The 13,999-nt window shown below is 50.3% G+C and overlaps 1 protein-coding gene and 1 pseudogene across 1 annotated transcript in view; one reads left to right on the top strand and one right to left on the bottom strand.

Moving 5' to 3' along the window:
- The window catches only part of TEKT3 (tektin 3), a 176,506-nt gene that overhangs the window by 105,453 nt on the left and 57,054 nt on the right, over positions 1-13,999 (bottom strand). The gene's annotated exons all lie outside the window — the stretch shown is intronic.
- LOC132511463 (DDB1- and CUL4-associated factor 16-like) lies at positions 12,754-13,395 on the top strand (annotated as a pseudogene).

Here is a 13,999-nt window from a genome sequence, read left to right as displayed (position 1 = left end):
CATATCCGCCCCACTCCCAACAGCTCCGCTTATACCATCTGCTGACGGAAAGGACACCCTTTGCAGGTGACCCCTGCGGCCGGCAGCTCTGAGGCATCAGGGTCCACCTGCAGCCACGTGTGTTCAGATGCACAGACAGGTGCATGGCCCTGAGCCCCGGGGGCGGGGAGGGGTCTATGACCTACACACACACGTGCACACACGCACATGCACACACGCCCCATGTTAAGTCTGTGACATCCCTGGGCGTGTCCGCTGGGTGACCCTCAGCTTCGACACCCCTGGTCCCAGCGGAGCCCCATTTCTCTTCTCGGGCCACCGCAGTTCCGGCCTAGAATGACTTAATGAGCAAACCGGGGCCAAGGAGTCTCGCCAGATTCCTGCTGGGAAGAATCTAGAGAACTGGGTATGCGAGCAGCTTAAAGGGGACGCGGAGTGTTTGTTTTAATTTTACTGGAGTATAGTTGATTTACAGCGTGGTGTTAATTTCTTCTGAACAGAAAAGTGACCCAGTTATACATATATATTCTTTTTCATATTCTTTTCCATTATGGTTGTCCATTCACGGAATATTGAATGGACCTATCATACTAAGCAAAGTAAGCCAGAAAGAGAGCAACAAATACCAACTTCACTTCTGTCCAATCTTGAGGAGGTTACTTGATTCTTCCGAACTTCCATTTCTCTGTGAGAAACACCCTGCCTCAGGGGATGTTACTCAGATCCAATTAATTCAGGTGGAAGGATTTCATGACTGGTAAGCTCTCTCTAACCATCTGCTTTTATAGAGGAGACCAGGAATCCTGAACTAATGGTATAAACTTCCCTCTCGGGTGCGTGACCGGGGCTCACGTTGGTAACAAGAATACGCTGTAACATTCACACCCAAGGCAAGAACTAGATAAGTTCCAGAGAGAGTAGCAGTGTCGCAGAGCTTTATCCAGAGAGTGGAAGAGACCACAGCGGGGGTGGCTGGTGTGGATTCTGCCTGAGGCTCGTTCGCTTTCCTTGGGGTGGAGGTGGGATGGGAGGGGAGAGTGGAGTGTACGTGTAGCCAGTTTAGAAGCTCAGAATCACTGGCCCCTGAGAAGTCTTTAGAATGCTGTGTCTTACCCCCAGGAGGAGCAAGGGTAACCATGGAACTCGTTTCCCTCTGCCCCTCACAGCCACGGGCTTATCAGAATAAGTGTGGGGTGGCAGAGCCCATGGGCTGAACAGACTCAACCGCAACTGGGCCCACAGGCCTCGGTAGGCAGCCTCCCAGATGGCCCCCAAGGATCCCCCCTGCTGGAACTCACATCCTCTGAGACCTCCTCCCCCTGCATCTAGCGACTCACTTCTAACAAATAGAATGTGGTCAAGTGATGGGACATCACATCGCAGATGAGGTTACACAGAAACCTTGGCTTCCAGCTTCAGCTTGCTCTCTGTCTCTCTCTCTCTCTCTCTGTCTCTCTCTCTGTGTCTCTGTCTCTGTTTCTCTGTCTCTGTTCATCTGAGGGAAGCCAGCTGCCCTATTATGAGCTGCCCTACAGAGAAGCCAGAGGCAAGGAAGTGAGGGGCGTTTCCAGCCAACAGCCAGCAAAGAACTGAGGCCCTTAGTTCAACAAGCTGTGAGGAACCGAATCTCGCCAATAACCACACGAGTGAGCTTGGGTGGGGACCCTCCCAAGTTAGCCCTTTGGACGGGACCACAGCCCCGGCCAAAACCACGACTGCGCCCGCCCCCATGGAGAGACCTGGAGATACAGGCACAGTTAAGTCTCACTCAGATCCTCGAGCCACAGACACCGTGAGATAACACGTCTGTTTTAAGGAACTAAGTTTGGGGGTAATTTGTTACACAGCAAGAGATAACCAGTACAAGGCCCTTATCAGACTTTCCAGGAAGGATCCTAGTCCTGAGACTGAACAGAGACGTGGAATCTGCCAGCCGTGGGAGCAATTCCTCTGCCTGGCTCCCCCTTCCGCTCTGCCCCCGTCTCGGGGGGGACAGTGCAATTCCTGCTACAAGGGAACACGTGCACGCAAAGGATTCATGGCTATCAAACACCATGGAAATGAAGCCATCCTCCAACAAAGCCAATTTCAACAAGGCCATCTCAACACCGTGGACACACTGCCGTGGCCGGAGGGATCAGGGTCGGAGTGAGGGACGGGGCAGGGTGGGAAGTGGGGGCTCAGGGGTGGTGCCAGGGTGCTTTTCCCGCACATTCTTGAGAGGTTCAGGAAGCAGAGCTTCTAGTGGTTTGTTTTTAAGACCAAGGAAAAACGACTTTGGCATCAAAATGGCTTTGCGAAAGCAGCCAGATTATAAAGTCAAGTTCTGTCAAGCAACTATTTTATCCACCCCCGCTACATAAATACCGTTTGGGCTCTGGACCTGGGTGGATGGCCACCCATCTTTCTCTCCTACTTGTGCGTGCATAAGAGCATGTGTGTGCACGCACGTACCCACCCACTCACATACACAGACACACACACACGTACACACACCATAACAGGGATTCAAGAGTAGGAGTCCAGGGTTTGAGAGCACAGGGTGAGAATGCCGGGGGTTTCAAGGCCACTGCCTGCCCCCTGCCCGACGTGGATTTGGGCTGTTCCAGTTCAAGAGGCTGAAGGGCAGATGCCCCAAGGCTGGGGCTTCACCCAGGACCCCACGGAGGGCAAGTCATCGTCGATAAAGAATGAAGGAGGGCTTCCCTGGTGGCGCAGTGGTTGGGAGTCTGCCTGCCGATGCAGGGGACACGGGTTCGTGCCCCGGTCTGGGAAGATCCCACGTGCCGCGGAGCGGCTGGGCCCGTGAGCCATGGCCACTGAGCCTGCACATCCGGAGCCTGTGCTCCGCAACGGGAGAGGCCACGACAGTGAGAGGCCCGCGTACCGCAAAAAAAAAAAAAAGAATGAAGGAACAGGTTATTGTGCTCGGAGGGAAGAGCGCCTTTATCTTTGAATTGATCCCATTGCTTTCCCGAAAGTTTCTGTACCTTCACGAAAGAGAAGAGAGTCTCCACGGCCCTGTGTGGTCATGCTGCTCAGTAATAAACGACCGTAAGAGTCACAGCTTATCACAGGCACCTACCAGCTCGGTCCTGAGACCCAACCAGCTGTGTTGGGGTCTTTCCAGCCCAGCTCTCTAGGCCTCATCTCACTAGATTTCTCTATGAAAATAAGGGTTCCCCCACCCCCACCCCCCCAGTGCTGACCTCTTCCCCACACAGCATGCCAGTTTCCCAACATCCCACCAAATGAATTCCTTATGAGCCCAACTTCTGGGTTTATCTTAGCTGAGAAGACACAGCAAGCCCTGGCCTTCAGTACTCAGCTGGTTCTCCCTTCCCGCCGCGTTTCAGCAGAGAAAGCTCACTTTGCCCTCTAGGGCGGGAAATGCGAAAGGTAGGGCGCAAAGCTGGGGAGAGGCCGCCACCAGCCCCTCACAGGCAGGCGCAGCGCCCACAGGGTGGCTGGCGGTCTTTCCATCCGCCCATGGAAATTCTAGACGCAGAAGGTGCCCGGACGAGCCTGCTTTCACGCGCTTGCCAACTGCCGTAAACCTGTTTCTGTCCCATTGGAGTTGCGACATGAAGCCAGAAATCTGGAAGAATTTAACACCCAGTCGGTTCAGACAGAGGAAAACATTGTTCAGAGTAAACACTGGAATCCCTCCCTCATCACCCAGGAATGTAGAGCCAGCGGGGAGGGATCAGCGCGGCTCTGTTAGGGCTGCCACGGCAGGAGGGCCAGGAGGGGCTGTGGTCCAGCCTGGAGCCTGGCGCGGGGGGCTTCTCCCTTCCCTCCGTCAAACCTGGGCCTCGGCTCCAGAACCCCGTTTGCCGGCAGGACCCTGCCTGCCTGCGGAGGCCTGCACGTCTGTGAACTTGGGAGGAGGCTGGAAGAGGCAAAGGGGGGACCTCGTGGAACCCAGAGGGGCTCAGGATGCTCTGGGACTTCCCATTTCCTTCAGCTGCACAGGCCGTGAAAGAGTCACTTTTCCTCGAGGAAGAAAGGAGGCTCTGTGTGCACGGCGAGGGCGCGATGCCCGCAACCTGGAGCCGCGTGTGCCGGGCGGGCTGTGGACGCCAGCATCCATCTGGCTCTGATGGAACCTTGACGGACTCCATCTCTCAAAAGCCACAGGCCGGGCCCCACCCCATTTCCTCTGGCCCTGGAGTGGGGAGACGAGGGACTGGCTTTCCCCAGGGCTACATGGGGGTCCCAGGAAGAGGGCACTGTGTCACCACGTCCCTCTGCCTAAAATGCTGCCTAAAGTCCACCCGCGAACATGCAGGCCTCACCTGAACTGCTAACGTTTCTGACAGTCGAGGTCAAGGAGGAAACCTGAGAGTCGGGAAGGCTTCAAGAAGGTGGTACAGAGTCCAAAGACGGCTGCTTTGTCGCAGGAAGCTCTGGTGGGGCTGCCAGGGAGCCTAGGGGCAGCAGCAAAGCTGGCGACGGCCGCCCTGCGTGTCCCTGAGCCTCACCACAGCCCTCACCCCACTCTTGAGCCCCGAGGGATCCACAGAAGGCATATTTAATGTACTCACTGATGCCTCCCACCGATGCCTTCCCTGCTCTCAGGGAGCGTGTGACCCAGCCCAGAGGTCGCCAAGGGTGGTCCAAGGGCCAGCGGCAGCGTCACCTGGAAGCTTGCTGGAAATGCATTCCCCCTGGTCCACCCTGGCCTAGCGCGTTGGAAACCCTGGCAGGGGCCCGGGGGCCTGTGGTTCAACAAGCCCGCCAGGTGATGCTGGCGCACAAGGAAGTGCCCGTCTGCCACCTCCCTCCCGCTGGGTAACAGAGAAAGACTGAAAGGTTAATAGTTGCTTCCGGGAAGTCGGAGAAATGGTGTGTGAATGTGTGTCTCGATTCAAAACTGCTGCACCAAACTCTGGCGTCCGTGGAAATTCTGATTCCGGTTTTAGAAACACTCTTTCCGCCTCAGTTTGGTCCCCCGTTACGGGTGGTTTCTAAAACTTTATTCTGAAGCTGAGGCAGGAGCAAGAAAACAGTGGGATTTCTTCTCACTTGGAGCAGCCCCCAGCCCTGGGCCGTAGCACCTCCCTCTGGAGGCCACTCTGAGGGGCTGGAGGCCCTGCTGCCCCCGGGGGCTCTCACCTCACCTAATGCTTGCCGGGCGGCAAGGAGAGGATACAACCAGATTCTCTAACTGAGCTGACTTGTAAATTGAATTACCAACGGATAGAGTAAAATTTCATCCGTCCCACTGGCAAATGACCTCCATGCGGCCCAACTCCGTCATCTACGCTGTAATTTGCTGCTTGCCTTGTCTGCTGGCAGCAATGGAAGCCGCGGCCTCTCCTGAAACTCCCTCTTCCCTCAGCCCCATCCCTCCACTCGGTCCCAGTTTCACCGGCTCCTCGTCAGATCCCGCCCCCCTGCTCCACCTTTAAAGCGAGAGGCCCGGGGCTCTGTCCTGGGCTCCCCTTCCTTTCCCCATCGGCACCCTCTCCCAGGGTGACCCCATCATTGTGCGTGGCTCCCACCTGTGTATCTCCAGCCCTGGGCTCTTCCCTGAAAGCCAGGCCCAGACGTCCTACCCCACCCTTCCCAGATGTTTTATAGGTGCCTCACAACTACCCTGTTCAAAACTGCTCAGAGCTACCCTGCTCTGATACACACACACACACACACACACACACACACACGCATACACACACACCCCCCAAAACCTGCTCCTTCATTGGTCTTCCCCATTTCATTTAAGGGCACCACCCACAAACCATTTTCACAAAAAATGAGCCTTTTTTTTCTCTTTCCTTCATCCTCAAGATTCAATCTATCAAGTCATGTTAACTCAGCCTGTAGAAGTATCCTGAATGCATCATTTCCTCTCCATTCTACTATGATGATAGGTGCTGCTGCAGCTGCTGCTACTACCGTCCCTCCTAGCGAAGACGACGATGAGAATAACAGCTCACGGCGTGGACGCCCGTGCTCCACACGTATTAACTCACTGAGTCCTCCCAACAAATGCAGGACTTACATGCTACTCTTCTCCCCTCTCACGGAGGTGCATCTGGGGGAGAGGAGCTCAGGGACTTGATCAAAGCCATCTGTCCTCCAAGGGGGAGCTAAGACCTGGGCGCTGGGGAGCCGGCACCGGCTCCCAGCTGCCTCCGCACCCACAGGATGCTCTCATGACCTCTGACTGGCCTCCCCGCTCCTACTCTAGTCTCCATACGACTTACTTTATACACCCAGCAGCCTGAGTGGTCTCCCCAAACCATGCAGCAGGACCCATGTCACCCCCCAACCTAGACATGCCTCCCCCAGGATTCCACAGAGTCCTGGAAGTGAAGCCCAAACTCCGACCAGGACTGCCTCTGCCTCTCAGATCTCTCTCTATCTCCCTCTCTCTTTCTCTCCCTCTCTCTCCCTCTCTCTCTCTCTCTCCCTCTCTCCCTCTCTCCCTCTCTCTCTCTCTCCCTCTCTCTCTCCCTCCCTGTCTCTCTCCCCCCGTCTCTCTCTTTAAGAATCACTAGCTTGGATGATTTCCTGGCCCCAGGTGACCACGAAAGTACTCTGTGAGAAGCTGTGTGCCACTCGCTCTGGTAGAGACGTGGCTGATGCTCTGAGAAAGGGCCACCCAGCTCACCTGGGAGAAGAGAGAATCAGAGGGACTTCTAGGAGGAAATGGCACCTGAGTTTAGTTCTGAATAACATGTAGGCATTACAGAGACAAGGGAAGAAAAATAGGAAACGTGAGTAAAAGCAGGAAGTAGCATGATGTGATTCTAAAAGTTAAAATCTATTTCAATATTGCTGAAGTGTAAAGTATAAAACCGAGATTAGCTGAAGGTAAGACTGAAGCCAGCACCAGATACCAGTCTCTTGAAAGATGAGTAGCAGGAAGCCAGGCTGAATGAGAGCAGGTGAGCCTGACCTACTCAGAGAACTTCAAAAACTTTGGCCAACACATAGGGTGCGCATAGGTGGATGGAGAGGGTCGCAGGGAGAAGTGAGTTTGTAAACAGATAGAAGCCAAGCCATGAAGAGTCCCACCCTGGGGCTTTGTGCTACCTGTTTCCTCTGCCTAAAATATTCATGCTGCAAAGTTAGATCTTCACCTTGCAGGCACCATGGTATCTGTTGAATGACTTTAAAGAGAGAAGCATTATCAGCTCGGAAAGATCCCTGAGGCAGAGACCTACGGTTGTGCACCAAGGGTTTGTACTTCCCGTCCTTCGTGTCAGCCTGACGCTGGGAATCAGTTGCCCAGCCAAGAACCCTATTTCCCCCACCCTGTATCCATCCTAAGGTAGAGCCTTATGTCTGAGTTCTGGCTATGTGCAGACCTGGCCCATGAAAGCACCAATGTAACCCTTCATTCCCTTTTTTTCCCCATTCATAGGCTAAGAAGCAAAGGAATCCAAGGTCCCAGGAGATGCAGAGCCACAAGATAGAAGGAAACCTTGGACCACCACATGGCAGTTGACCACAAAACACCCAACTGAATTCTACAGGAGTGAGAAATGAACATCTATTGTGTTAAGTCCCTGACACGTGGAGAGTTATACACATATAACACCTCGGGATATCATAATAGATTCCTACGGCTTTGCTATGATCGTGAACTGGAGGCCAACAGGACTGGCGGAGGGAGATCAGTAAATAAGCTGTTTAGCAACTGGGGGAAAAATTATGAGAAACTGAAGCAAGTTCGTGGCAGTGAGAATGAACAGAAGCGGACAGAAGGTGACCACAGCTAACTATAAGGATGAAGGAGAGAGTGGAGTCTAGGAAGATGCTCGGGTCTCTGACTTGGGTGATGGAGACAAGCAAAAGAGAAAGAGAGCAGGTTTGGGGAAAGGGTGCTTATCTTTATTGGGGACATCATAGAAAAAGCAGGTAGTCGTGCCCACTGGACGGCTGTCCAGATGACCCTGGAATCCAAGATGGCAGCCATGGTTATAGGCACAGAGATTTGGTAAAAGATGAGGCCAAAGATTGTCATATGTCTCATTTTCATAGGGTGAGTTGAGAAGAGGGATGAGAACGGAACCATGAAAAAAATCAGCATTTGAGTCATGAGAGGCGAAGAGGAGACTGAGAGGGGGCCAGGCAGAAGAACTGGGGGAGCCGCCTCAGGAAGCCAAGAGGAATTACCTGCTGAGGAGACTGTGGTAACATAACACAATATGTGCTCCTTGTCCCCTGTTCCTGGCACAGAGCTCCTAAAGCCTTCGGAGCTTATTGCGTTTTGTGTGCTAATACGATTGCCAGTGGGGGAGCCCTTGATAGCTTCAGGATGGGGGCTGGTGGCAAGAAAGGGGGTCTTAGAAGGTTAGGACTTTTACCCCACCCCCAGCCCCTGGAGCAGGGAGAGGGGCTGGAGATTGAGTTCAATCACCAATGACCAATGAGCTAATCGATGGTGGCTACATAAAGAAAACCGTAAAAATCCCTCAACGATGGGGTTCAGGGGGCGTCCAGGTTTGTGAACAGTCCATGTGCTGGGGGTGGCACCCCTGGAGAGGGCATGGAAACCCTGTGTCACCCCCATCTCTTCCATTTGGCTGTATCTGACCTGTATCCTTTACAACAGCGGTCACCAACCTTTTTGGCACTGGGGACCGGTTTCGTGGAAGATCATTTTTCCACCGGAGGCGGGGTGGGGGAAGGTTCAGGCGGTAATGCGAGCGATGGTAAGTGATGGGGAGCGGTGGGGAGCAGTGGGGAGCAATGGGGAGTGGTGGGGCACGGTGGGGAGCAGTTGGGAGCGGTGGGGAGCAGTGGGGAGCAGTGGGGAGCGACGGGGAGCGGTGGGGCACGGTGGGGAGCGACGGGGAGTGGTGGGGAGCGACGGGGAGCGGTGGGGAGTGGTGGTGAGCAGTGGTGAGCGGTGGGGAGCAGTGGGGAGGGACGGGGAGTGGTGGGGAGCGACGGGGTGTGGTAGGGAGCGGTGGGGAGCAGCAGATGAAGCTTCGCTCGCTCGCCCACCGCTCACCTCCTGATGTGCGGGCCAGCTCCTAACAAGGCACCAACCAGTACCGGTCCACAGCCCAGGGGTTGGGGACCTCTGCTTTACAATAAACTGGTGAACATCAGTAAAGCCCTTCCTGAGTTCTGTGAGCAAACCTAAGGAAGAGGTGATGGGAACCCCCAAATTTATAGCCAGTTAGGCAGAAGTAGAGGCAGCCCCTTGAACTGAAGTGGGAGCAGTCTTGTGGGGCTGAGCCCTCAATCTGTGGGATGTGATGCTCTCCAGGTAGACAGCATCTGAATTGAATTCATTTGTAGGACACCCAGCTGGGGGTGGAGGATGGAAGAACTGTTTGGTGTGCAAAACCTCACACACTTGGTGTCAGAAAAAAGACATCACAGAGATGGACATGTCCAGGCCACAGAAACGTCAAGAAACTCAAGGACCAACTAAGCCTGTTGACGTTGACCCTAGGAGCAAGTTTGAGGGCAACTCCATAAGAGGACAGGGTGAAAGCCAGAATTTGGGGAGCTGGGGAGCTCATGGGAAAGGTGGGCATGGGGACAAGGACCGGGTGACAAGTGTAAAGGGAGGCCCGTGAGTGCCACCAGAGGGACACGCTCCATGCCATTCATTCCTCGTCGCTGTACACCCATGACATCGTGTCCCTGTTCTGCAGCGGGAGAAATGAGCCTCAGAAACACCAAGCAGCCCTCTCAGAGCCCTACCTTTGTCAAGTGCTGAGGTTCGGATTCAATCTGATTCTAAAGCCAGTGCTCTCAACTAGTGTACAGTTGCCTCCCACCCGCTATCCACGGACGCCGGACTCGCAGGTACCGGGCCAACCGTAAGGAACTGGAGCATCGTGGATTTTGATAACCACAAGGGGTCCTAGAACAATCCCCCGCACACACGGAGGGAAGACTCTGACTGCATGTGTAGAAACCCAGGTGAATCTACAAATAAACTATTAGAATTAGTGAGTTTAGCAAGCTTGTTCGAGGCAAGGACAACATACCAAAATCATCTGCATTTCCATATACCAGCCAGAAACAAATGACTGAAAAGATACTGTTTACAATTGCCTCAGAAATGCCAAATCCAGGGATAAATCCAACAAAAGATGTGCAAGTCCTCTCTGTAGAAAAGTAGACATTATTGAGAAAACATGTTTAGAAATCTAAATAAATGGAGGGATATGCCATGTTCACTGCAAAAATGACAGTTCTCCTAAATTGGGCTGTAGATTTGATGTCATCTCAACCCATCTAAGAGTGTCTGCAGAAACTCACAAGCTGATTCTAAAATGTGTTGAATATATGGACATAGGGCAAGCTAAGAATAGAGAAGGTAATCTTAAAGGTGGACAAACCTGAAGAATGCATTATGCTTGAGTTTCAAAACTTATAAAGCCAGAATAATTAGGACAGTGTAGAACTGGTACACAATTGATAAGTAGACAAATGGCATAGAATAGAAAGCTCAGAAAAGACCCACTTCTCTATGGCTCTGCAGCGCAGCGAGTGAAGAACATTATTTTCAAAACTGCTGCTAGATCACTTGAATAATCATGTGGAAAAATCATTACATTTAACTCCTACCCTCTCACAGTACCCAAAAAATCAGTTCCGGGTGGGTTGTCCTTCTGTATGTTAGAAGTAAGACAATAAAACTTCTAGAAGGTAAAATGGGAAACTATCTTCATGCCCTCAATGTAGGAAAAGATTTCTTAAAGTTAAGAATTTCTGTTCACTGAAAGATGCCATTAAGAAAATAAAAAGTCAAACCTCGGTGTGGAAGCAGACTTTTGTAGTCCATATGACAGAAGAGGGTTTATACACAGAGTATATTTTAAAATTTAAAAAAATCCCTATAATTAACCAAAAAAAAAAGACAAAAAAATAGAAAATTGGTCAAGAGACTTTAGGTATATCACAAAAGATGATATTCCAAATGGCAAAATAAACAAAGGAAAAGGTACTCAACCTCTGGTAAATTCACATTAAAACCACCAGGAGATAGCACTATACCCCACCACATGAATGGCTAAAACTTTTTCAGCTGACAAGTAGAAAGAAGACGTAGCGCAATGAGAAAGCTCATAACTGCCAGTGGGAATGAATTTGAAAACAGTTGGACCTCATCTACTGAACACAAACATACACCCACTCTTTGACCCGGCAACTCCACACCCAGGTTCAGAACCGTGTAACACGAAAACACACAGTCAAGAAGATTTATAACTGCATGACTTATAATACACCCCAAAACTGGAAATAAACCAAATATCCATCTAGGGTGAGATGGATAAAATACACAGCAGTGCATTCATTCAATGGAACACTGCGTAGCAATGGAAATAAACAAGCTACACCTGTGTGCAACCACACGACAGAATCTCACAAACAAAATACTGAAAGAAGCCAGGCACCAATGAGTATATGTAGTATAAGTCCATTTACATCAAGTTCAAAAAGCAGGCAAAATACACATGATCCAGCAATCCCACTCCTGGGCATAAACCTGGAGAAGACTCTAATTCAAAAAGATACATACACCCCAATGTTTATTGCAGCTCTATTTACAACAGCCAAGACACGGAAGCAACCTAAATGTGCATCGACAGAAGAATGGATAAACACTATGTGGTATATATATATATATATATATATATATATATATATAATGGAATACTACTCAGCCATAAAAAAAGAATGAAATAATGTCCTTTGCAGCAACATGGATGGAGCCAGGTCATCATACAAAGCGAAGTAAGTCAGAAAGAGAAAGGCAAATACCATATGATATCACTTATATGTGGAATCTCAAATATGACACAAATGAACTTATCTACAGAACAGAAACAGACTCACAGACATAGAGAACAGACCTGTGGTTGCCAAGGGGGAGGACGGGGTGGGGAGGGATGGATTGGGAGCATGGGATTAGCAGATGCAAACTATTATATATAGAATGGATAAACAACGAGGTCCTACTGTATAGCACAGGGAACTATATTCAATATCCTGTGATAAACCACAATGGAAAAGACTATGGGGAATGCGAGCCTTGCGGAGGAGCGACTGTTGGAACAGCTGGTGGCGCTAGGCTTAGTCAGGTCTTGCAGCTGGGAGTGAGGCAAGGAAGAAGAAAGGATCCTCCTTGGTCTTCTCATTCACAGGTTAAGCCTACCTTTCCAGATAGTGCAACAATTAAGTCACCAGTTTCCAAGGGCATTTGCACTACCTATGGAAAACATTGGATCTGTGCACACCAGACAGATCCTTGACAACTCGTCCCACCATCCCCCTGCACAAAAGTTGCTGCACCAGCAGACAAGGAAGGCGACCACTGAGTTTCTTTTCATTACCAAATAGATATAATATCCCTGCCAACAAAAAAGAGTACACAAAGTGTCTCTTCATAATTTCATAACCAGTTGAGACCATGCTAAGAAAATCAGCTTGCCTAGATGAGGACCCCTTCTCTTCTTGGGTAGCCAGGATTTGAAGGAGAGACTCTGACCTGTGCCACTGATAAGTGACTAACTTTTACACACTGAACTGGTCCTGAGAAGTGAGCTGTCTTCTTTGTAAGTGAAGATCATACAGCATAATCTTGAAGAACCACACAGTGGTGCGAGCCAGAGGCATACTGTGTGTGTGTAACAGACTGAGAAACAGACAAATGAATCCTATTGAAAGGATTTCTCATCTTCTGCTTCTGTTTGCCAGTGTTAGTGTTTTACTGGCTTATACTGGTACCTTTTTCTGGTACCTTTTTTTCTATACCATTGTTCTGTTCTAATGGGTCCTAGAAATCCCTCTCCTGACCCCTTATCAGAATCAGAAAGTGAGGAAGAAGAAAACGCTAAGAAAACGCTGAACACACGCTAACTACCTAAATGAGAGTTCTGGGGAAGAGTGGGATTCCTCTGAAGAAGAGGACCCTGTGGTGCCCAACCTAACACCTCTTGAGAGTCTTGCCTGGCAGGTTAAGTGCCTTTTAAAATATCCTACAACTTGGAAACCTTTAAATCCTAATTCCTGGTTGTATCATGCTAAACTCTTGGATGCTAGCACACCAGTCCATATACTTCGAGAGACCCAAACTGGAACCAATTCCTGAGTGGCCTCCTCCAGGCTCTTGTGGAGTCCCACCTTTTCAAAAGCCCCTTATGAGTCCCAGCCGGCTTTCTAGAGATCGTGCCACTCTAAATGGAGTACCGTGCTTTGCCACCAAACAGTTAAGTAAGCCGAACATTGAGTACAGCCGCTCCCATACCTGAGTACCTAAAACAAATTCCTAACTCGTGTGTCTCTGGTTGTTGCTGTGGCTGGTTAACTAAAACAGTTAAGGACACAACCCGCACTGAACCCATCAACACTACTTACTCCTACACTGAGTTCCAAAAGGCAGTTAACAGACTCCTAACTGCATCACGATAAAGATGCACCGTTCCTTCTCCTATCTCTTGTGTCGCCAGTTGAGAAAGGAATGCAGTTCCACAGCCCGCAGTCGAGAAACTAACGTCTTCTCGACCAAACTATGCCCTGTCCTGATATGTCAAAATACGATCAAGTACTGAATATAATACCCAAGGGTCCTGTAACTCAACTACAGAAGATGTTCGCTGTGAGCATTCCCTTTGGAAGACCTAAAATGTGAACTTCAGTAGAGAATTAGTCAAAAGGGACCTTATTACATGAGACAAGTTGACTATTCTCCACACTCAGTGCTCCCCACAATTTACTCTGCCTATCTAATGGACTTAACTAGATACCTAATTATTAATGGGAAGGAAAAGGAGGCCACTACCCTATTTGTTACCCAACCTTCAGAACAGCCATTGTGGAAAGTGATAAGTTAGCTACTCCCAGTAGTAATACCTTTCTGAGCATACTTTTCTCTGATATTCATTTCTAGGGAGGTAGTTGAATTAAATTGAATAACCAGATTTTAAAAATGGTGGAACTATGGATTTATCTCCCAGTTTTTATATTGGTAGACCTACATATGGCAGGCACCTTTTAGGAGTTCCTATTTTGGGGG

This window comes from Lagenorhynchus albirostris, chromosome 20 (assembly GCF_949774975.1).
Source record: "Lagenorhynchus albirostris chromosome 20, mLagAlb1.1, whole genome shotgun sequence".
In the NCBI taxonomy this organism is placed as follows: Eukaryota; Metazoa; Chordata; class Mammalia; order Artiodactyla; family Delphinidae; genus Lagenorhynchus; species Lagenorhynchus albirostris.
The sequence above is the reverse complement of the archived record's forward strand: the minus strand, read 5'-3'. Positions and strand labels throughout refer to the sequence as shown.